General features: G+C 49.1%; 1 long non-coding RNA gene across 1 annotated transcript; it reads right to left on the bottom strand.

The window, feature by feature from the left end:
• Positions 1-1,002: 1,002 nt before the first annotated feature.
• LOC129201239 (uncharacterized) lies at positions 1,003-3,716 on the bottom strand. The gene is made up of 3 exons (XR_008575316.1): positions 3,632-3,716; positions 3,118-3,234; positions 1,003-1,129 (listed from the first exon to the last, which is right to left on the bottom strand). It is a non-coding gene; the product is annotated as an uncharacterized LOC129201239 (long non-coding RNA).
• Positions 3,717-24,623: the final 20,907 nt, after the last annotated feature.

Here is a 24,623-nt window from a genome sequence, read left to right as displayed (position 1 = left end):
GCTCCAGTGGCCCTTCAGTTCGTGGTGGCAGATCCAGAGCAGAGAAAGAAGAGGGCGAGCAGCTCACTCACAGGAAGGGACTCCAGTGGCGGCAGGAAGACAGCCAGGCTTTGTGCGTCGGGCGTTGTGCTTCAGGCTGCTTGCCCATGTGCTGTAGATTGCAAAGGACCTGCGAGAGACAGGGAATAGCCATGAGGCTGAATTTGGGGCAGGACTAGGGGCAGGAGTTACTGCCACTTCCCAGCCTTGCAGCGGTACCCGGCACAAGGCTGCCTGTCCATTCAGTGACACTTGGGGCCAAGGTGGCCCTGGATGCTCAGGCAGGGGTGAGACAAGTGTCATGAGATGCTCCTGGTGGCAAAACCTGACGCAGAACTCAGAGCAGTCGTTCCCAAGCTGTCAGGCCTTACAGCTTGCTGCTGCTGCTGCTGCTGCTGCTCTAGACCTGGGAAAGGCCAAATATGCATCCAACAGCTGGTCTGTCTCACCCCTGTCATCAGCCTACCAAAAGTTACCACGTCACCTTCTGCCATGCAAAGTGGTGCTGTGGCCGCATAGCACCTTTGAAACACCTGACACCAGCCAGCCCACCATTCCTGCAGACACCTCCCAACCAAAACCGGGCAGGGGCAGCAGTCTTCCCCCCGAGTGAGTTCCTTTGGTGTGAGTCACTAGCAAGGTCTTTTGGTGCTCCTTCACAACATACCTTTCTGCAAAGGTTTTTGACGACCAGACTCCAGGCAGGCACTGCTCTCTAGAAGCACCAAATCTCTCACGGTAATTGTTTCTTCTCCAGGAGGCCACCAGACTTGAGGTCCCCCAAGATTTAGGCCTTCTTTCCCAGCCCAGTGACTGGTTTGAATTAACTTCCTCTATTGTTTTCGTCGGTTTGTTTGGGTTTCTTTAAGGTCCAAGTCTCCCTGCAGTGCTTCTCCCACACTGCCTCCTGCTCTCACTCATTTAGTCGTTCCCACTCGCGATCGCCACCGTATCCAAGAGTCGTAACAATCGTTGCAGGTCAAGGTCAGATGGTTATCACCGTTCAAGGGCAAGGGCAGCCCCATCCAGAAGATACCGTTCACGCTCAAGGTCTCCAGTACTTAGAGAACAGTCTTCCACTAAATGGACTCTACCTCAAGGGGAAGAAGAAAGGCAGCATTTTAGCAGATACAGAGAAATTCCACCTGAATTCATTTATGTTCTTAATTCATCTTCATATCACCTCTATCAAAAATTTCTGAACTTGTCCATGCTCTTTAAGTTGGAAAAAAGCACACAGCATCCATTAGCTTCTCTCAGTCTTTAGCTATAGTCTCTAACATTTTCAGAGCAGAGCTATGCTGTAAAACAGTAAAACAGTCCAATGAAATGGAAGCACCGACTGCAAATGTGACATTCATGTAGCTCAGTTGGGCTAATAGTGGGATGTTCAGATAAGCTTACTGTGCTGACTGGCAGAGCAGATGAGAAACTGCCTTACTGTAACTCAAGTCTTAAAGCGATTCAAAGAAAAAAACCCCACAACAATTTAAAAGATTTAAAAGACCTTATTTGCTGCCCTGATATTGCTCATTTATATCACTTATCAGTATTTGCTTAAAGCTTGCAGCTGGAGAAAAACGTTCTCGCTAACCCTGATTTTAAGGCTGCAGTGTAATATGATACAATGAAGGTGTTAAAAAAAGCTCATTCTGCTAATTTTCTGCACCCTCTGTTCTTTCTCCAACATATGTGCTAAGGCTGTACAGACTGATGTGCGTCTGGGAGAGCTGAGGGAGGATCAGCAGCAGGCAGTTAGCCCTAAATGCAATGGAACAATACAGGCTCTCTCACTATTGCCACGCACAAACTACTTGAAATCTCACACCTACACCCCCTCAACTCCCAAATGTCCCCCATACAATTTGTTCCTCCATTTTCCTCGGATGGGCCTGAAGGAGAGGGAAAATAAAAAGTTAATTCAATCTCAGTAACTGAGAGGATTTTCTTTTACTTGAGTGTGCAAAATCATTTGGAAGGCAGTAAAAAAGTCTTCCAAATCTTTCTTCTCATGTCACAGACTTGTTTTGCACAGAACTGCATAAGCAGCGGTGGTTCCCATGGCCATCTCCTCCTGGAGATAACAGGAATGGAAACCAAAGCTCTCACCCTGCCTGAGCAACAGTGATATGCAAAAGAAGAGCTGTAACACGGTCCTCAAACTGCCACGTTCCTGCAGCACTGACTTGGGAGATCCTCTCAGCTTTGCATCACCCGGAAGCTACGCTGACGCTGCTACAGAGGGGCGTCCTTCCCCTTCCACCAAGCAGTTGCCCTTGGGAAAGACATGCTTGCTTCTTCTCTCCCTCTCCAAGCCCCCAAGCTGAATTCCCAGTGCTAGTGTCTTTTGAAAACAAATGGCAACCAAGCAGCCACCTGGAGCAAAACCAGATGGAGGAGGCTTGCTTTGAAGCCGACATCAGGAGCTTCCCTATCTCGCAGCTCAGTCCACGGGCCACGTGCTCAGTAGGGACGTACCCTCCAGATGACTGGGTTCTCTGTGGGTCACTTGGAGATTTCTCAAATCAACAAGGAATTCTTTCCTTGCCAATTACCAATCTCTCTTACACCAAGGTATGTGTGAGCAGAACAGCAGGGACAGAACGCTTTGTCCTAAGTTTCTGAAATTCTTGCTGCACAGGGTAGAAACTCCTGATGTGGCTCAGGCCAAGCTGGGTTGAGCACTGGAAACCCCCGAGCTTGGGCAGCACCGTGTCTACTAGGAAGCAGGTGAAGTTATGCACAGGAGAACCCCACAACTATGCTGAGGTGGGTGTCTTGATACCAAGGCACTCGTGTGACTTTTTTACTCCACGGCAATGGAAACACAGCCTCTGATTTTCAAAAAGGAATGAATTAGGGAAACTAATTAGCCTAGACCAATTTTAAAACACAACATATAACTTGGCAACACTTGAGTCAGGCCCCACAAACTCAGGCTTCGCCTCTCTCATGCTCCAGTACGAAAGAAAACAATTAGTAAAAGAGTTGGAATGTAGAAATGGGATAAGAGAAGCCGTAAATTAGGGAACAGTCCTTGGGTATGAACTAGAAAAAAGACACAAAGTTTGAGGCAACCTGATAAAGGGGGCCCAATATGCCAACAAGCCTGGGACCATCCGGGCAGGACAGATAACGAGGTTGCTGAGCTTGCAAAACGGAGATCATGAAGAAGAGGTCACCCAACTGTGTACGCTGAAGAAGAGGAGAAAGAGGAAGATTTGAGGAGGACGACCCCTGACGACCACCTGAGAAAGAAACTGCGCAGGCGTATCAGGACATTAGCATATATTCAGGAGTTCCCGGAATAATAATGAATATGTACTAAATTTATCGGAAACCTGATGAATATGTAACTCTTTGTAATATAAATCACGTACAATTTGTGCCTCGTCGAGACGCACACTCGTGGAAATATCCCCGTGCGACTCCCAGCGCTGCAATAAAGGATACCTGCTTAATAGTCACATTGGCTATTGAGTGAAATTTTTTGGATTCAGGAGTTAAAACGTACCAAGACATTGATGATATATCGGGGGGGGGTCCCATGCCACTGCAGTGGGACAAACCCAAAAGGAAAAGAATTACTCACCTGGAAAGTTGAGAACTTCAGGTTCCGGCAGAAAAGGTACAACTCCCCTCCGCTGAGGTGAAGTTCTTAGGCAGCTGGTGGAAAGGAGGAGCCGTGTGTATACCAACAAAACCTTGGCCACCTTACAACAGAGAGAAAGCCCAGAAAACAAAAAGGAGCTGCAACATACCCTAGGCTTGCTGGTATGCTGGAGGAAGCACAGTCCGGATTTCTCTGCCACAGCTCGTCCCCTGCACGATCTAACGTGCAAAAGAGCTTCCTGGGATTGGACCCCTCTTCATGAGGAAGCCCCAAAATTACTGGGTTTTGAAGCAGGGGCATAGCAAGCTTTGGGCCCAGCACACCCCACAGATCCGCTCCAGGTGGAACGGGGTTTTGCCCTTCCTGGGGCATCTCTACACGTGTGGCAGCGTGCAACGGAGGGTTTCACTCAGGCAGCTTCAAAGCTGCAGAAAAGCGATACTGGGTCTGGGAGAAAGGCCTCTTTGTGGTCAGTCTAGCCTTGCAGGAGGCTGAAAGAATGCTCCGGCAACAATCCCTCACCCTAGGAGGGCCCTTTAATGCCCTGAGGCCTGTACTGGCAGCACCCCACCCCTGGGGGAGTCCCACCAGGAACCGGTTACAAGTGCTATGCCCAGCTGGAGCCTTCCAGTCACACAGAGCAAGGGGGGGAGGGAGCGCCCAAGCTGCTCCAAACCCAGGCAAAATCACCCACTCCCTCAGGTGAGGAAACCCCTCCTTCCTGCAGAAAGTGGACTCACCCGCCTCCCAACTGAAAACCTAGTTCCACAAGTTGCAGAAAGAGGATCTCTTCCATTAATAGGTATCTGCACGTTTTAGTTTTAAGATTTAGTTTTAACTCCCACCATATACTTTTCTTCAAAATGCTGTGTTTCCACAGACTGTTGCTTTTCTCAGTGTTTGCCCTCAAAAAGGGAAAAAAAAAGAGAGACAAACTGCCAAGAACCATGAAAGGAAGCTTAGGAGCCCTGCTTATTTCTCCACTCCCAGAACCTCTCACCTCACTCATGCCGGTCCCCCTTGTTACCGCTCAAAGGGCAATAACAACTTTCCAAACAGAAATGCAGTTTAGAAAGCCAACATTGGTTTATTCATCGCTGGGTGCATGGGGGATCTCTCCTCCTAACATGCACACCTAGCCTTTAATCCCTTATACGTTTATACACTTAGGTTACAAAACCATTACAAAATTACATTTGCATCACATGGTTACCTTATTGTGATGGGTAGAAAGTTTTCTCGCTTCGATTTAAACCTATATGCTTAGAGAAATTCAAGGAGCATGCCCAGTGAGGGGTGCTCATACCTCAAAGGTGGGTAGCTTTTAGAATGGAGGTGTGTTTTGCTATTAGAATTAGATTATAATGAACAAAGTTCAATCAAAGGACATGATTTTGACAGAAAATAAAATATTACTTGCACCCACTGCCAACTACAAGCTTTACTCCATCGTTCACTTCAGTTTGGGGCTATACAATGGACATAATCAGCAGCCACAAATTGGTTAGCAACCTGTGTTGGGTTTGCATGGCAAGGTTTTGGTAGCCTGGGGGGGCGTGGGGGGCTACAGGGGTGGCTTCTGTGAGAAGGATGAGGGGGTGTAGAGATTCCACCTGCAGCCCATGGAGGACCCCACACCAGAGCAGGGGGAGGCACCTGAAGGAGGCTGTGGCCCCGTGGGAAGCCCACACTGGAGCAAGCTCCTGGCAGGAGCTGTGGACCCGTGGAGAGAGGAGCCCACGCCAGAGCAGGTTTGCTGGCAGGACTTGTGACCCCGTGGGGGACCCACGCTGGAGCAGTCTGCTCCTGAAGGTCCGCACCCCGTGGGAGAGACTCACGTTGGAGAAGTTGGTGAAGGACTGTCTCCCATGAGAGGGACTCCTCCATGCTGGAGCAGGGGAACGACGAGAGGAGTCCTCCCCCTGAGGAGGAAGAAGCGGCAGAAACAACGTGTGATGAACTGACCCTAACCCCCATTCCCCGTCCCCCTGTGCTGCTGAGGGGGGGCAGAGGTTGAAGCCAGGAGTGAAGTTGAGCCTGGGAAGATGGGAGGGGTGGGGGCAGGTGTTTTCAGATTTGATTTTATTTCTCATTCCTCTACTCTGTTTCGCTTAGTAACAAATGAGGTGAATTTCCTCTCTAAGTTCAGTCTGTTTTGCTCGTGACGATAACTAGCGAGTGATCTCTCCCTGTCCTTATCTCGACCCAGAAGCTTTTTGTTAGACTTTTTCTCTCTCCCCTGTCTGGTGAACAAGGGACATGATAGAGCAGCTCTGGTGGGCACCTGGCCCCCAGCCAGGGTCAACCCACCACAACCCTCCAAAACAGATGGGGATTCCCCTGCATTTCACAAGGCCCTGCACACAGGGAGGACCCTCCCTCAATCCCAGGAGTTATGCAAAGTCCATTCCCCTTACAAATGTCCTTCCATTCCCTCAGCTTGCCTCTTAGTTGCCTCAATTTCTTGCCTCACAGCCATGCTGCAGAGCTGGGCCCTGGCTCCCACACAGTCTCACTACCTCCCTCTTGGGTTTCCTGTACGTGCATTTTACCAAAGCCTCGCGCTTCCCAGCTTGAATGGTTTAAAATGCATTACAAGAAAGCTATGGAGTATTTGGAGACAAACTCCCTATTTCATTTATTCTCCAAAATCTCCAACATGAGGTTCCTTGCTCGGGGAAAACCTTCTCCCAGGCTGGGAAACAACCCAGTGTGAGGTGTAAGTGCCCATCAGCCGTGCCCGGGGGCTGCAAGCCAGGTCTGTCACACCAAACCCTGGGCAAAAAAACCCCCAAAACACCACCGCCAGCTGTTCCTGGTACGGTCCAGCCCCCATGAGATGAAGGGACAAGGTGCCACCGAGTGGGTGAGCCACCTCCGGGCGTGGGCAAGCTGCTGCCGGGTGCGATCACACCCACGATGCCGGGCCCCGGGTGTCCCGGAGTGGGGGAGACCGGAAGCAGGACCCGAGCATCCCCGGTGCCAGGGGTGGGGGGAGCCAGCCTTCCCCAGGCCAGGAGCCACTAGAGAGCAATAGCTCTATGTCCCACACCCACAGCAGCTGAAGGCCAGCCAGGGAGCAGCTGAGGGACCCCCAGGGATGCACAGGGACTGCTCAGGTGTCCATAGGGACACACCAGGGCATCTTTCCTGAAGATTAAAAAAAAAAAACCCAAGTCTTTTTGAACTTTTCTGCTCAGTGGGTAAGGGAGACACACCTTCAGCATCCAGGACATCCCAGATGCTCCCAGGCTATTGCAGCTCAGAGCCACCCCTCCAACACAAAGCAGAGAGGGACACAGCCCCAGGTGAGCTGCTTTTTATGCCCTGCTAATTAGGCTAATTTAGGGAAAACCTGTTCCTGCCCAAGATAGGCAGGTGTCAGCAGTTACTTTCCACCTGGCAAGAAATATTAGAGCCACTCTGGTGTGCCTCTGAGTTTTGTGGGGATGTGTTTCCTTGCTCCCACAATGCTCCCATCACCTCTCCATTGGGCATTCCCTTTGCCCCGGGCCTGGAAGCTGGTTGCTCCCCAGTATGACCCTTTGCTCTCTGTTACCTTGTGGGGAAGGGCCTGCTCTGCTGCTTCCCCTCCACCACACTGAAAGCGGCAAAATAGTTCACTCTCTAAGGCTTATTTGGAAGTTTTAGAAAGCAGGCATTCTTTATTGCAGCGCTGGGTGCACGGGGGATAACTCCACCTAAGGTGCACACCCAAAAGACAAAACTAGCAAGTATTTCTACTATGTTCATAGACATATTCAGTATCTTTCCCAGTAGTGCTTATCACAGGCAGGGATCTTCCTTGGGAACTCGTTAGCATATGCTAAGGTCTTTCCCCCATGTTTGTTGACACCTCGGGGTGGCTGTCCTCAGAGGTCTTCAGAATCACTCCGGGTATCACATATACCTTATCCCTCAAGGCCGGTTTTGGGATCACCTTGTAACTCTCTTATCTTTTTTTGCACATCTGTTCTTCCAAGGCCCAGCTCTTTACAATGAGATTGTTCCAGAGCTCCTTAGCTTACAACTGTTTCCTAAGTGACAATGGTTTCCCTTTTGTTTGGTTACATGGATTGAGCAATGGCTCTAATTGCTTGAATTGATCTTAAGATTTCCATAGTCACAGGTATCAACATCCTCATTGACAGGGAGGGGCTCACGGGAGAAGCACCCCAGCCCTGCCACCTTTGTGTTTGGCCAGTCCCCAGCTCCAGCCCCTGCTCTGGGCGCTTCCCCCGGCTGCCACCAGCCCCTCCTTTATCAGGCCGGGGTGGTGGGAGATAGGGAGGGAGGCCGATAAGCCCTCCAGTGGCAGCGTGCTGGAAACAGTCCCACTGGTGCTGTTAGATCAGAGCGCTGGGAAAATGCCTCCAGCTCCCCGGCCCACCAGCGCAGCGGGCTGGGGCTGGGGGGCTGCAGGGCTGTTGAAAAGCACAGAAGGAGGAGCCGTGTTGGAGCTGAAGTGTTTCGCTAGCAGGCTGCAGGGCTGGCTGCTGCCTCCCAGGGTACCGGGGCTTGTCAGGGGTCTGACCAGCAGCCCTAGGAAGGCTGCTTTGGCATCTGACCCTGCAGTCCGTCTCCATCCATAGGCTTCACTGCCTTTTTTCCCCAGCTGGTAAGAAAACTCACTTCTCCCTCCCTCCCTCCCTCCCTCCCGCGCTCCCCCAGGCCACCGGTGGCCAGAGGTCTCAGCTGGCTGGAAACATGCTGGTTGGGTGTTTGAGCTCCTTCGCAGGAGCTCTGGTATCCACACAGACCTCTCTTTGCATGTACCTGGAGGACCAGCACGTGTGAAAGGCTGTGGTCCTCCTTTCATAATGATCTCTACCCATTGTAAAGCCTTTTTCCACCAGGAAAAACAACCAATCGCAATAAGGTTTAGCAGATTGCACCCTGCTTACTACAAGTTATTGTGGAGCGGAGAACGCAAACCCTTCAAGCCACTTGTCATCGAGGAAAAGGGACTCTTGCCTTGCAGCAGCTCCTCTGCATGGGCTCAGCCCAAGCTGAGACCCTGTCACCCACCTCTCACCTGGCACTAACTTTATCTAGATTCAGGTTTGGAAATGCTGATGCTTGTCAGGGTTCCTATTCTTGGCTCTGCAAAATGAGGCGTACCTGCAGAGGCATCCTCAGCTGGGGCACACCATCAGCCGTGCCACTGCTGGAGCGGGCACGGGAGCGCGCAAACCGAAAAACCCCTCCGACTTGCACCCCAAGACCATGCAACTGGCAGGTTTCAAAGCCTGCAGGTGGTTGCAGGGTTCACAGAAATGTGATCCAGTTCCTAAATATCTTAAAACAAAGCCTTGGTGGGTGTCAGGACAGAAGAACATAATCTGACACCAGAACAGTGCTATCCTCTCCAAAACACCTGGTGCATCGAGACTGGCCCACGGATTGGAGGGAACCTGCCTTGGGAGTCTTTTCCCATTGAAACTGAAAAATCTGGAATGCCACCTCTGATTTTTCTTCTTCCTTGTCAGGGCTTGAATGCAGCTCCCCCAAAGCACAGCACTGGCATGGACGGTCTTACTCCGAAGCGATACTGCTGTAAACGGGAGCAGACCAGAGGCAGTCCTGGCTACAGCACAAACAGGGTGGCATGTGTCACCGGAGATGACCGGTCCTGGCAGAGCGGTGGCACCTGGAGGAAGAGTGCCAGCAGTGGGAAAGGGGGCACAGCCTCACGTCGCCCTTCCCAAGCAGACAGAGCTGGGGCTGAGAAACAGATGGAGCCGGCAGGACAAAAAGCCCAGTGAAAATCTATCCGTGGGGTGGGTACCACAAAAGTCAGGAGAAACGGGTGCTGGCAAAGCAGCACCGGAGGGAGAGGGGGCTGTAGCCCTGCAGAGCCCCACGCTGCAGCCTGAGTCACCGCTTGTAAATCCTCACGCACTGGGGCTGATGCATCTCTCTGCTGGGTAAGAGAAGTGGGAAACAAGCTACTGTTCTGGGACACTCGGATTCCTCTGCTTTGAATTGTTATTGTTTCCATTCCAATGTTAGGACTTTCATGTGAGGTTTTACAAACCATGTTATTGGTTGGTTTCTTTACGGTCTTGTTTTCCTTCCCCTCACAGAGCAGACACAGCTCCTGTACCAATCTGTGCAGCAAACAGAGCTAAATGTCCCCAGCGTGAAACCCATGCCTGTATTTTTTCTAATTTTCATATACGCAACTAATCAATTTGTACTGAGTTACAAATGCAGAAGCTGGAGTGTACATTCTCCTCCCAAACTTGGGTTCACAGTATGACGTTTACCGTGTGTGCGCGCTTATCTCTTTCCCTCTCTCTCTACATTAAGGAGATAGGAATGTATATAGGCACACACTCTCCTAAACAAGATATTATTTTTTTTTCTACAGAAATGGAGTTACATTTAATTGGATTGGCTTTGCCTGCCCTTTAGCTTAGCACAGTTGGAAGAAGCATTTGAGAAGAAATTCAACCTCCTCCCTCAATACAGCCCTGTTCCTTTTGACAGGAGAAATTCAGCTGTGCCAAGGAGAAAGAGAAAGGCTGGAGGCGCCTCATCTGAACAACCAAAATCCAAGAAAGGTGCATTACCATGTGCAGTACATGCTTGAGCAACAACAATGCTACGGCCACCTCAGGAATTTCTACTTTCTTCCTTTACTGCTGCATATGAAAAGCGTGAAGTCCAAGAAAATAGTTTTCTAGCACTGAAGTCAGTGGGCTGTCACCAGTTTCCAGGCTGCACTCTTGACTCCCGAGTTTCATGCTGAGCAGAACTGGTTAGAGTTTGTCCATGAAATAGATTCCTCAGAGCAAGCAGATTGACCAAAACCATGAACAGTTTAGAGGAAAGTGAAAAATGGCAGCAGATTTGCATAGCCATCACAGTGGCCTCCTGATGTCACAAGCTACCTCACCACATTCTGTTCCGGACCCTATAAATACTGGCCCCCCAGCACTTGTCCCACATTCGCTGAGCTTTCGAGTCCTCAGATTCCACGCTGGTTGGAAGAATGAAGGCTCAACGATGCGAAGCGAGCGGGCGCTCACCTCTGTGTGGGCGCCCACAGGAGGAGCTGCAGGAGGCGCGGAGGAAGAGGCTGCGTCAGAGGGGAGGCACCATCAGCTACGCGGTCCTCTTCCACGTAGCTGATGGTGCAGAGCCAATGGAGGTGGATCCACCTGAAGACGAGGAGGAGCCGATGGAGGTGGATCCACCTCCAGGATGGCTCCCCTGGCACCACAACATCGTGCCAGGGCTCCCCTCCACACCACCATCGACGCGGTGCCGTAGGGTCATCCGGCCAGTGCCCTACCGCCGGCCCTGCCTCCGCGCTCGGCGCTAGCCGGGAGGCTGACCCTCCGCGCCTGGCCGGCCTGCAGGCTTCCTTCCCGTCCCCCGTCCTCTGCCCTACCCCTCACCCCTTCTGAAGGGGTGTCATCTCTTCTGCACTGAGCCCCGAGAAAAGGGGACAAGACAACATGGCGTCACAGCTTCAGCCGCTGCGCCAGGAGAAGTCCCTCAGCGGGCCACCGAGGTCCCTGGGGCCTGGAGACGGGGTCTCTTCGGCCTGGAGACGAGAAGGCTGCCCGACGGGAGGCTGCAGAGGAAGCCAGACGCTCCACGGCGGCACACGAAGAACAGCAGTGTGTCAAGCAAAGACGTAAGAGACAGCCGCTCCTCTGGAGAGGCAGACCACCACAGGCCTGCCAGGAAGGAGTGCTGGCCTTCAGCATTAAGGCCCCTTCTAGCTGTCTCGTTCGTTCTTTTCAAGGTTGGACAAGTAAAAAATAAATAACTAAATAAGTAACAGTGAAAATGCTTTCCCTCTCTCTTCTTTGGTACTTTGGTAACTGCGTCCGGGCTCCACTCGGCCCATGGAAGGGGACGCGCGAGTGCCCCCTGCATTGCAAAATCAGCCAGGGGCTCCTGACAGCCGTTTAACTCGGCTTTAAGGGATGCTCCTGTACCCTGTTCTGCTCTGAAGGGGCAGCACCTTCCAGGGGAGGAATGGAAACCCCATCCAGGACCCTGCAACATCTGAAGCTCTGATGGCTCTTGCTCTGCAGCCTGGAGGGCTCAGCGCAGTGGACACAGGGTCCCCTGTGCTGGCAGGGCTTCAGCAGATCTGTTGGCTAGTGGGCCAGTGACTTTGGGTCATCATGGCCACTGGGGTCTGTCCTGGGCCATAAAACTCTTCTAGGGGTCACACAGTGACTTACTGAAATCCTGTAGTCACCTGGGGACAGGTTCAGGTAATGGAGAAAGAAAAAAACAGGCGAGAACAATAATCCTTTGCAATGGCTTCTCTTCCTCTTGCTTTCTCTTAGTCTGTTGGGTTTTTTGTTGCTTTGGGGTTTTTTTCCCTGTTATTGTACTGGTTCCTGGTTTTTTCCTTCTGGTCTCCTGACTTTTCTGTAGCACTTTCTTTTCCCAGTATCTCATTTTCTCTCCCCCTCCCCCTTTTCTGCACTTGTGGTTTTTTCTGTGGGAAGAGCAGGATAATTTTGGTTTCCAAAAGCTCCTTCTGCATTAAGATCCAGGGGGAGAGTGAAGAGGAAGGTGGGCAAAGTGTGCCGGGCACAGTTCTTCCAGCACCCTTGGGTTGGGTTTGCATGGGAAGGTTTTGGTGGCTGGGGGGGGGGGCGGGGGGGCGGTCTACAGGGGTGGCTTCTGTGAGAAGCTGCTAGAAGCTTCCCCTGTGTCTGACAGAGCCAATGCCAACCGGCTCCAAGATGGACCCACCACTGGCCAAGGCCAAGCCCATCAGCACCTCCGTGATAACATATTTAAAAAGGAAAAAAACAGTTAGAGAGGGAGCTTTTGCAGCCGGAAAGAGGAGTGACAAGATGTAGAAACTCTGCAGACACCATGGTGAAGCAGGCTGTCCCCCTGCAGCCCATGGAGGAAGGATGAGGGGGTGTAGAGATTCCACCTGCAGCCCATGGAGGACCCCACACCAGAGCAGGTGGAGGCACCTGAAGGAGGCTGTGGCCCCGTGGGAAGCCCACACTGGAGCAAGGTCCTGGCAGGAGCTGTGGACCCGTGGAGAGAGGAGCCCACGCCAGAGCAGGTTTGCTGGCAGGACTTGTGACCCCGTGGGGGACCCACGCTGGAGCAGTCTGCTCCTGAAGGTCTGCACCCCGTGGGAGAGACTCACGTTGGAGAAGTTGGTGAAGGACTGTCTCCCGTGAGAGGGACTCCTCCATGCTGGAGCAGGGCAACGATGAGAGGAGTCCTCCCCCTGAGGAGGAAGAAGCGGCAGAAACAACGTGTGATGAACTGACCCTAACCCCCATTCCCCGTCCCCCTGTGCCGCTGAGGGGGGGCGGAGGTTGAAGCTGGGAGTGAAGTTGAGCCTGGGAAGATGGGAGGGCTGGGGGCAGGTGTTTTAAGGTTTGATTTTATTTCTCATTCCTCTACTCTGTTTGCTTAGTAATAAGTTAGATGAATTTCCTCTCTAAGTTCAGTCTGTTTTGCTCGTGACGAAAACTAGCGAGTGATCTCTCCCTGTCGTTATCTCGACCCAGAAGCTTTTTGTTATACTTTTTCTCTCTCCCCTGTTTGGTAAACCAGGGGAGTGATAGAGCGGCTCTGGTGGGCGCCTGGCCCCCAGCCGGGGTCCACCCACCACACTGTTGCATAGGAAAAGCATGAAGTCCAAGAAAATAGTTTTCTAGCACTGAAGTCAGTGGGTTGTCACCAGTTTCCAGGCTGCACTCTGGAAGTTCATGCTGAGCAGAACTGGTTAGAGTTTGTCCATGAAATAGATTCCTCAGAGCAAGCAGATTGACCAAAACCACGAACAGTTTAGAGGAAAGTGAATTTGACAAGTTTTGCCAGGAGAAAAGGGGGAAAAAATGGCAGCAGATGATCAGAAGGTGACAAGGCTTTCTTATTAGCCAGAGGTGAAAGGATGATCTGATGTTCTGTGGATTACTTGTAGGTTATATTGGAAATCAGAGGAAATCTATTTTTACCTTTAGCTCTGCTCTCCCATCCCCATGAAACCCTCGGACGGTCACTTTCTCTCCTTACCTCTGGAATGGTAAATCAGGGCTGTAGACCCCCCAGCTCCAGTGGCCCTTCAGTTCGTGGTGGCAGATCCAGAGCAGAGAAAGAAGAGGGCGAGCAGCTCACTCGCAGGAAGGGACTCCAGTGGCGGCAGGAAGACAGCCAGGCTTTGTGTGTCGGACGTTGTGCTTCAGGCTGCTTGCCCATGTGCTGTAGATTGCAAAGGACCTGCGAGAGACAGGGAATAGCCATGAGGCTGAATTTGGGGCAGGACTAGGGGCAGGAGTTACTGCCACTTCCCAGCCTTGCAGCGGTACCCGGCACAAGGCTGCCTGTCCATTCAGTGACACTTGGGGCCAAGGTGGCCCTGGATGCTGAGGCAGGGGTGAGACAAGTGTCATGAGATGCTCCTGGTGGCAAAACCTGACGCAGAACTCAGAGCAGTCGTTCCCAAGCTGTCAGGCCTTACAGCTTGCTGCTGCTGCTGCTGCTCTAGACCTGGGAAAGGCCAAATATGCATCCAACAGCTGGTCTGTCTCACCCCTGTCATCAGTCTACCAAAAGTTACCACGTCACCTTCTGCCATGCAAAGTGGTGCTGTGGCCGCATAGCACCTTTGAAACACCTGACACCAGCCAGCCCACCATTCCTGCAGACACCTCCCAACCAAAACCGGGCAGGGGCAGCAGTCTTCCCCCCGAGTGAGTTCCTTTAGTGTGAGTCACTAGCAAGCTATTTTGCTGCTCCTTCACAACATACCTTTCTGCAAAGGTTTTTGACGACCAAACTCCAGGCAGGCGCTGTTGTCTAGAAGCACCAAATCTCTCACGGTAATTGTTTCTTCTCCAGGAGGCCACCAGACTTGAGGTCCCCCAAGATTTAGGCCTTCTTTCCCAGCCCAGTGACTGGTTTGAATTAACTTCCTCTATTGTTTTCGTCGGTTTGTTTGGGTTTCTTTAAGGTCCAAGTCTCCCTGCAGTGCTTCTCCCGCACTGCCTCCTGCTCTCACTCATTTAGTCGTTCCCACTCTCGTTCCCACTCGTGATCGCCACCGTATCCAAGAAGAGACGAAGGGAAGAGTCGTAACAATCGTTGCAGGTGAAGGTCAGATGGTTATCACCGTTCAAGGGCAAGGGCAGCCCCATCCAGAAGATACCGTTCACGCTCAAGGTCTCCAGTACTTAGAGAACAGTCTTCCACTAAAGGGACTCTACCTCAAGGAGAAGAAGAAAGGCAGCATTTTAGCAGATACAGAGAAATTCCACCTGAATTCATTTATGTTCTTAATTCATCTTCATATCATCTCTATCAAAAATTTCTGAACTTGTCCATGCTCTTTAAGTTGGAAAAAAGCACACAGCATCCATTAGCTTCTCTCAGTCTTTAGCTATAGTCTCTAACATTTTCAGAGCAGAGCTATGCTGTAAAACAGTAAAACAGTCCAATGAAATGGAAGCACCGACTGCAAATGTGACATTCATGTAACTCAGTTGGGCTAATAGTGGGATGTTCAGATAAGCTTACTGTGCTGACTGGCAGAGCAGATGAGAAACTGCCTTACTGTAACTCAAGTCTTAAAGCGATTAAAAGAAAAAAAACCCCATCTCACATCTACACCCCCTCAACTCCCAAATGTCCCCCATACAATTTGTTCTTCCATTTTCCTCGGATGGGCCTGAAGGAGAGGGAAAATAAAAAGTTAATTCAGTCTCAGTAACTGAGATGATTTTCTTTTACTTGAGTGTGCAAAATCATTTGGAAGGCAGTAAAAAAGTCTTCCAAATCTTTCTTCTCATGCCACAGACTTGTTTTGCACAGAACTGCATAAGCAGCGGTGGTTCCCACGGCCGTCTCCTCCTGGAGATAACAGGAATGGAAACCAAAGCTCTCACCCTGCCTGAGCAACAGTGATATGCAAAAGAAGAGCTGTAACACGGTCGGTCCTCAAACTGCCACGTTCCTGCAGCACTGACTTGGGAGATCCTCTCAGCTTTGCATCACCCGGAAGCTACGCTGACGCTGCTACAGAGGGGCGTCCTTCCCAGCACCAAGCAGTTGCCCTTGGGAAAGACATGCTTGCTTCTTCTCTCCCTCTCCAAGCCCCCAAGCTGAATTCCCAGTGCCTTTTGTCTTTTGAAAACAAATGGCAACCAAGCAGCCACCTGGAGCAAAACCAGATGGAGGAGGCTTGCTTTGAAGCCGACATCAGGAGCTTCCCTATCTCGCAGCTCAGTCCACGGGCCACGCGGTCAGTAGGGACGTACCCTCCAGATGACTGGGTTCTCTGTGGGTCACTTGGAGATTTCTCAAATCAACAAGGAATTCTTTCCTTGCCAATTACCAATCTCTCTTACACCAAGGTATGTGTGAGCAGAACAGCAGGGACAGAACGCTTTGTCCTAAGTTTCTGAAATTCTTGCTGCACAGGGTAGAAACTCCTGATGTGGCTCAGGCCAAGCTGGGTTGAGCACTGGAAACCCCCGAGCTTGGGCAGCACCGTGTCTACTAGGAAGCAGGTGAAGTTATGCACAGGAGAACCCCACAACTATGCTGAGGTGGCTTCTTGGTACCAAGGCACTCGTGTGACTTTTTTACTCCACGGCAATGGAAACACAGCCTCTGATTTTCAAAAAGGAATGAATAAGGGAAACTAATTAGCCTAGACCAATTTTAAAACACAACGTATAACTTGGCAACACTTGAGTCAGGCCCCACAAACTCAGGCTTCGCCTCTCTCATGCTCCAGTACGAAAGAAAACAATTAGTAAAAGAGTTGGAATGTAGAAACGGGATAAGAGAAGCCATAAATAGGGGAACAGTCCTTGGGTGTGAACTAGAAAAAAGACACAAAGTTTGAGGCAACCTGATAAAGGGGGCCCAATATTGTGGGTAATTAGCTTAGATTAATAGTAGCATTGCCGTGTAAGTTTGGATGTCCTTTATTGCCGTGTTAAAAGACTAACTGAAAATCTGAATGGTGCAGCCCCTGAAGTAGAATTGTTGGTAAATGTGGGAACCAGAATATTGCCTTTTACAACCTGAAAAATAGTGTAAACCAATAATTCTTTTTGAATGTTTATGGTTTAAACAGAGATTGTGAATGCAATCTGGGACAGCCGTAGAGTGTGCTAAGTAAGTGTAAAGTGTGGACCCCTTGGGAAAAGAAGGAGCGTGCTACCGAAATAGTAAAGATTGTTTGTGGTTGGCAAGATAGACATTTAAACGAGTAAAATGAGAAGCGATCAGAGCGGATGAATCTTGAAGAAGAGTCCATTAGGATGCATACTGAGACACTGGCAAGAAACAGAAGGTTCACCGGGAGGTGTAACAGATAAGAGAACTCTGATAAAATATTATAATCACTGGCGACCGATGGATAATTTGGATGATCAGGAAAAATGGCCCAAGAATAAAAATTTGGAATAAAAGGACAATGTTACAATTGATGTTGTTTTGTAGAAGGGAGAAGAAATGGCATGAGGTACCTTATGTTGATGTGTATTTCACCCTGTGAAATCATCCTGAGTGGCTGAAGGACTGTGGGTTACCCTGCAAGACCCCCTGGCATCAGCATTAGAAAAGCAGGAAAAGGCAGCGGGAGGCTGTGAAGGTGTTGCTCTGCTTGTAGTACGGGGCAACGGGGTTTGAAGTGCGGGCGTGATGAGGAGGAGGATTTGGAATTACTGAGAGATGTCGGAGGTTGCATGGCTGGGTTTTGATAACAGGGAGCAAGAGCAGAAAGTTAGAGAAGAGCAAGGAGAAAACGAAGGAGAGCGGAGACAGGCACGGAGAGACAGGGAAAGAGAGGGTAACCTGAGAGCTGCACTGCAGGGAGCGTCAGCAAACAGCAACTTCAGGGGAGGACGGCAATACTATGGGGGGAGAGGCGAGGCCCCTCCAGCACAAAAAACCAGGGATACCTTAGGAGATCATCAGTGTGCCTATTGGAAAGAACTGGGACATTGGAAAGAGTAAGGACCGTTTTAGGGGTCCTATTCCTGTCAGTGCAGAGGTTCTGGAGGAGGCACCATACGATCAAGAAGCAGCTCCCTTTCCACGTCAGTTCCCCTGAACTAAGTCCTGAAGGGGACCGGGGGAAACCTCCCCAGCAGAACCCCTGGCTACAGTAGAGCTGGGGAAATGGAAAATAGATTTTCTTGTAGATACTGGGGTGACTTATTCTGTTAAATACTTATCAAAGACAATTGAGCGATGATACAGTAAACGTTGTGAGTGTCACAGGGAAAGCGGAACAGCGTGCCTTTTCCCATCCTTTAAATGTTAAGCTCGGAAAACAATGGGTAACTCCCCAATTTTTATATATGCCTGAATGTCCTATACCACTCTTGGGATGGCACCTATGGAGTAAATTCGAAATGCAGATCACCTTTAAAGATGGGGAAGTTCAATTATTAATCCCTGAATCTCAAGCCATCGAGGCAAGAGTTTTGATGTGGCAGGAACAACCGAAGACTAACAAAGGAATTCCCGAGGAGGTGAAGAATGCAGCGACACCTTTGGTATGGGCTAATGAGGTCCCGGGTAGATCCAGAAGAGCGGAACCCGTAAGAATTATCCTTAGACCTGGAACAAATCCGGTAAGACAAACACAATACCCATTGAAAACAGAGGCCAAAAAGGATTAAAAAGGTTAATACTCAACTTTAGAGAATATGGGTTGCTCGTATAATGCGAATCAGAATTTAACACCCCAATCTTACTCGTTAAAAAGCCAGGGGGTGAGGAATATAGTGGTGTTGGTTACAGAGCTCGTTGATTTGCCTATTTTGTGACTCAGTGCACATCTCCATAATGTTAGCTCACCCACTTCCTTCCCCAGCCTCCAAGGAATTGCTTGTTATTTGTATTTGCGGCTAATTAAAACCTCTTCAAGCTCAACCCCCTGATTACGGAGTGAGGGCGGAGACCACAAGCAGAGCACAGTGGAGAATGCCACAGCCCATAGGCTGACCCCACACCACCCTGCAGACCCCACGTTTGCAGTTAGGGCATTATTTACTCTGCTACTAGCAATGTTCTCTTAAAATATATTGAAGGAGAGATTGGGAAAATGAAGTGTATGAGATTTAGCTCGCACTAGAGGATTTCAGCATCCAAGAAAGCCAGAGCGTCCAGTCCCTCAGACTTAATAGAAACCTCCTGCTTTATTAATGTTGCCTTATTATTTTTTTTTTTTTTCCCCTTGTCCACAGCTCCTGGGCAGAAAGTCAAAGCTGTATTTGAGGAGCTTTCCTGGAGGTTTTCATTAATAACAGGGCCAGGGAATCCACTGCAAATGTAAAAATAATAGATTTGAGAGCCCTAAAAGGATGGAGATTTACTCACTGTGGAAATATTAGGGAGAAAGTAGGAGCGGGGCGTTCCCATGGCTCGGCGTTGCCTGCCTGTGACCTTTGAAAGCTGCCCGAAGGCCAAGGAGATGCTGGGGAATGGGAGCAGGAAGGAAGGTTGCCTCTGAGCGGCACGGCAAGGCAGCTGCGGCGGCTCTGCTCAGCACTGATCTTCCACTGCTGGTGGACATGCCTAAACATAGGATCGTTTCAGGTCCTTCCCAGGCTAAAGAGAAAAAGGTTAGGTGGACAGAGAAGATCTGCTCCTTGTTCCCACCTTGGAGATGAAGGTGCAGGGTGGTGCTGATCCTCAGCAGGTCAGGAGGGACACGCAGAGATGTGCGCAGGAGAGAGGGATGCTGCTTGGTGCGAGAGAAGGACAACAGCATCCAGTTCTTGTGGGGCTGCTGAGACCATGTCCCTTGCTTCCAGCTGACTCTTGCCAACAGGACTGTAACCGTGGGATAGGGGCCGTGAAACAGAAACTATAGGATCAGGTTGAGATAATTAGTTTGTAACCAAGGTAATAAGTAATGAAGCTAACTGACCATGGCAAGGTACAATGCTCCTACGTTCCACATACAGTCCCTACCAAACTGAACAATAGGTTCAGAGATATTAATCTTATGAAGTAAGTCGTTATGGACAGGTGCACCCACAACAAGGACACTGCGCATGCCTGCAAGAAGAGGGTCATCCAGCGGACACAGGTGCAAGACCACTGACGACCACCAGAGACCCTTGAGGACCACCGACTCAAATCACTGAGCATGCGTGACGGGGAGGAGAATATGGAAATGGATTCCAAGAAATGATTATCATAGGACTGCCCTTTCTGAGAAAAACGATGAATATGTATGTTTTGATGCTATATAACCGGTGTATTGGTGATTACCTGGCATGCACGTTGGGTGGAGCTATCCCCGTGCATCCAGCGCTGCAATAAAGAATGCCTGCCTTTTAACACTACATTGGTGTTACGAGGTTTATTCCCGGATTTCGGTGACAGTTTTGGCGACCCAGGTGGGACACTGCTTTTGAACCTCGACGGATCCGTGGGTCACAGGACCTCCAGCCGGCACCGGGGAATTCTCGGGGAGAACCTCCGATCTCCGGACCGAAGAGCTTTGAGCAAGACCCCTGGGAGAGGTAAAGGCATTCTCATTTAATTGAAGTATGTGAAGGTACCTTATGTAAGGACCCCGTGGCTCCGGGACAGGCCCGTATCGGGACAGGCCCACATTGGGACAGGCCCACGCGAAGAGCACGGGAGGCCTGCTCGTAAGGCGCGGTGAAAGCTGCGCAGAGTTGGGCTGGAGAGACGTCTCAGGGAAAAGTCTCTGCTAGGCGAAAGCCTGTGGAGCAGGGCCCAGAGGGGAGGGGAAGCCTCCAAGGTTGGGATTTCTGGTGGCAGGAGAAATCCCTGGGATTTCCGGTGGCAGGGGAAATCCCTGAGGGAGCTCTAACACGGGTTGGGGTCCCTCTGACTGAGTGCTTGTGATAGTGCACAATCACAACCACTAAGTCCCTGGGAGATGGGCACTTTTCCGAGTAAGAAACCAAGCCCACGAAAAACACCACTGGGATGCATTTTGGAGCACTGGAAAGATCTGGGAAATGTTGATCCTTTGACTCGGAAACAGTTGATTGAATATTGTCATCATTGGTGGCCACTAGACACTTTAGAAAATGGGGAAAGTGGCCGGAAAATGGGACATTGCAATATAACACCATTTTGCAATTAATGTTATTTTGTAAAAGGGAAGGTAAATGGAACGAAATGGCATATGTAGATCTGGTTTTCACATTGCGAAATCATCCGGAATGGCAAAGGCAATGTGAATTGTTTTCACCTGGTTCCGCGATAATGGCATTAAAGGGGCAGGAACCTGATAACATTTGGAAAAAGATTGCTCAGCTTGTGATAATGGTAAACGGTGTCTTAAACGTGAATTTGAAGATGACGATGTTGAATTATTGGTTGAATATTGGATATTTTGTTGGAAGATACTGCAAAGAAAATGGTATTAAATACGGCCAGAAAACAAGTAGAAGGAGCTCATGCTAATGGGATTATACAAGGGACAGCGGACCAGAATTTTCCATCCACAAATCCTGAGTGGGACCCTAATCAACCGGGACCCAGAGGGATGCTGACTAGATCTCAGAAGTGGATTTTGTTTGGTGATAGATATGCAATGCCAAAAGCAATTAATCGGTCTAAACTTTATGAAGTGAGACAAGAATTAAATGAGTCCCCTTCAGCCTTTATGGAAAGACTGAAGGTGACTGCTAGAAAATACACTAATTTGGACCCCCCCCCCCCAAAAAAACCCCCACAAAAACAACACCAAACAAAAAAAAAAAAGGCCCACAAAACAAAAACCACCACGGAAGAAGCTAAACAATTGGCCTCTATATTTATGGGACAATCAGCCCTAGAAGAAAAACTCCAGAAACTGGAAGGGGCTGAGTCCAGAGACTTAGGTAAAATGCTTGAAGTAGCCTGGACTGTGTATAACAACAGAGAAAAAGAAAAAGAAGTCAGACAAATGCAAAGGGAGGGAAAAATTCTGGCAATCTTGACTGAGAATAATAAATGTGTAAAGTGAAACTCAGCCATAAATCAGCAGAGGGTGTTGGTGCGACGGGGCGAAAAGAGAACTGGCCTTTCTTGAAACCGTTAAAATTTAAGCTGGGAAAATAGTAGGTAAAACACATCAATTTTTGTACATGCCCAAATGTCCGTTGCCCTTATTGGGACAAGATTTATTAAGCAGATTAGATGCACAAATAATTTTTAAAGATGGAGAAATCAGATTACTAATACCAGAATCAAAAGCCATAGAGGCGAGAGTATTTATGTTACAGAATTCCTCCAAAGAAGAACAAATGCCAGAAGCGGTGGACAATGCAGTCACTCCCTTGGTATGGGCAAGTGAAGTTCCAGGATGATCCAAACTGGCAGAACCGGTAAAGGTGCCTTTAAAACCTGGAGCCAAGCCGGTAAGACAAAAACACTGTTTGCTCACGAGAGGCAACATCTGGCCCTTGGAGTGCTGGCGCAACGGCTGGGATCCTGGAAGCGACCAGTGGGATACTTCTCTAAACAACTTGACAACGTGAGTAAAGGATGGCCGGGATGTTTGCATGCCGTGGCAGCGACAGTGCTGCTGATTCAGGAAGCCCGAAAATTAACCATGGGCCAAAAGATAGTGGTATATGTACCACACATGGTTATAACTGTCTTGGAACAAAAGGGGGGTCACTGGCTATCCCCTAGCAGAATGTTGAAATACCAGGTTGTCCTATTGGAACAAGATGATGTGGAATTAAAAGCCACAGCAATTGTAAATCCAGCAATGTTCCTGACAACAGAAAATCCTACTGAGAAATTGGAACACGATTGCTTGGTAACTATTGAACAAGTTTATTCCAGCAGACCGGACCTGAAGGACGAACCTTTGAAGGATCCTGATCTGGAACTGTTTACGGATGGAAGCAGCTTTGTGCAAGAGGGAAGGCGAATAGCCGGATATGCTGTTGTTACCACCGACAAGGTATTGGAGTCAGGGACACTACCTGCAAATCCATCAGCGCAGAAAGCAGAATTGGTGGCGCTGAAGCAGGCTTTACGGATGGCAGAAGGGAAAAGGGTAAACATTTGGACGGATTCTAAATAGGCATTTGGTGTGATCCACGCTCATGGAGCCATCTGGAAAGAAAGAGGACTGTTGTCAGCCCAGGGCTCACCTATAAAATATAAGGAGGAAGTTCTTCAACTTTTGCAAGATGTACAGAAACCAAAGGAAGTGGCTGCAATGCATTGCAAGGCTCATCAGTTTGGTCAAACTGCTATAAATATAGGCAATCGATTGGCGGATAAAGCTGCAAAGGAGGCTGCAGAACGAGGTATCCTTGCATGAGTACCAGTAAAACAGATAAAAATTCCAAATTTAAAAGCAAGATACAGTAAGCTAGACGAACAACTGGCAGAGAACTTAAAGGCATCCCAAAATGCGGAAGGATGGTGGGTAACACCAGAGAATCAGGTAATAGTGACCCCACAAGTTATGACAGAACTTGCAAAGGAAGAACATGAGCAGACACATTGGGGTGTGGACGCTACGGTTACAAATTTGAGAACATCTGTAGTATGTGTAGGAATGACAGGAATAATTAAATCAATAATAGCTAAGTGTCCAATTTGTCTTAAAAATAATCCCTTAAACCAGAGAAAAGCACCTTTAGGAGTAACAAAGCAGGGTAATTCCCCAGGAGATTATTGGCAAGTCGATTTCTCTGAGTTACCTAGACAGAATGGGTATAGATATTTGTTGGTATTAATTGATACGTTTTCTGGATGGCCGGAGGCTTTTCCTTGCCGCACCAACAAAGCAAGAGAAGTGGTCAAAATATTACTAAAAGAAATAATACCGAGATTTGGGGTACCATTGGGCGTATCTTCTGACAGAGGACCACATTTTGTAGCGGAAATAGTCCAACAGGTAAGTAAAATCCTAGGGATAAATTGGGATTTGCATACTCCCTGGAGACCGCAATCAAGCGGGAAAATTGAAAGGATGAACCAGACCTTGAAAAGACAAATGAGTAAAATTTGCCAAGAAACATCTTTGAAAAGGCCACAGGCTTTGCCATTAGCTCTGTTAAGAATAAGAATCCAACCAAGGTCTAAAGACGGTGTAAGTCCATATGAAATATTATATGGCAAACCCTACCCAACTCCCTTAATCCCAGGGGACATGAGGGTAACAGGGGAAATAGATTTAAAACCATATCTGATTTCTTTAGGAAAGACCCTCGAAGCGCTTAGAAGATATATTGTGCTGACCAGGCCGCTTGCTCTTGATACGCCTGTACATCCATAGCAGCCGGCTGACTTTGTGTATATAAGGACATGGGGTTCTGAACCACTCCAGGAAAAGTGGAAGGGACCTTTCCAGGTACTGTTAACAACTTATACCGCGATCAAGGTAGAAGGAGTGGAGCCTTGGATTCACTACACTCGAGTAAAGAAGGCACCGCCAGATCAGTGGACATCTACGCAAGAGGGACCTTTGAAACTTAGACTGTGTAAAAATTCTAAGGACCAGTTTCTTTAGCCTGTTTATCTATTGAATTATGAATATTATGAATTGTTTGATTAGACTGATAAACTTTTTGTGTTTCATCACTAATTTGTAGCCAAAGAAATACAGAATGGCCATGGTCCCAAGCTATTGTCCAATATACCTGGAGTGTGGGACCATATCCCAAAGACCGTTCCCCAAATTAGCCACTGCAGTAATGCACGAATCTGAAGTTTACCACCCACTGAGTGGGAATGGGACAAAAGGATGGGGGTCGGTCTCTTAACTGGAACAATTGGAGAAAGAATTCAAGTAGGATGCAGAAAGATGGAAGGATCTCTTCATGAGAAAGCTTCTTCAATTACCATCTCCGGAAATCTATTAGACCCTACTTCTAATATTACAATGAGACTCTGTCCCACCACTGAATGGAAATGTAACAAACAAGATTCTCTCATTGCGTGTTGCCGTCAACAGAATGTTGGTAACTACTCCTTAGCCCTAGTACCAATAATGTTTGAAATCACCAAA

This window comes from Grus americana, unplaced genomic scaffold (genome assembly GCF_028858705.1).
Source record: "Grus americana isolate bGruAme1 unplaced genomic scaffold, bGruAme1.mat scaffold_885, whole genome shotgun sequence".
Classification (NCBI taxonomy): domain Eukaryota; kingdom Metazoa; phylum Chordata; class Aves; order Gruiformes; family Gruidae; genus Grus; species Grus americana.
Note: the sequence above shows the minus strand (reverse complement) of the source record. Positions and strands in the feature narration are given on the sequence as shown.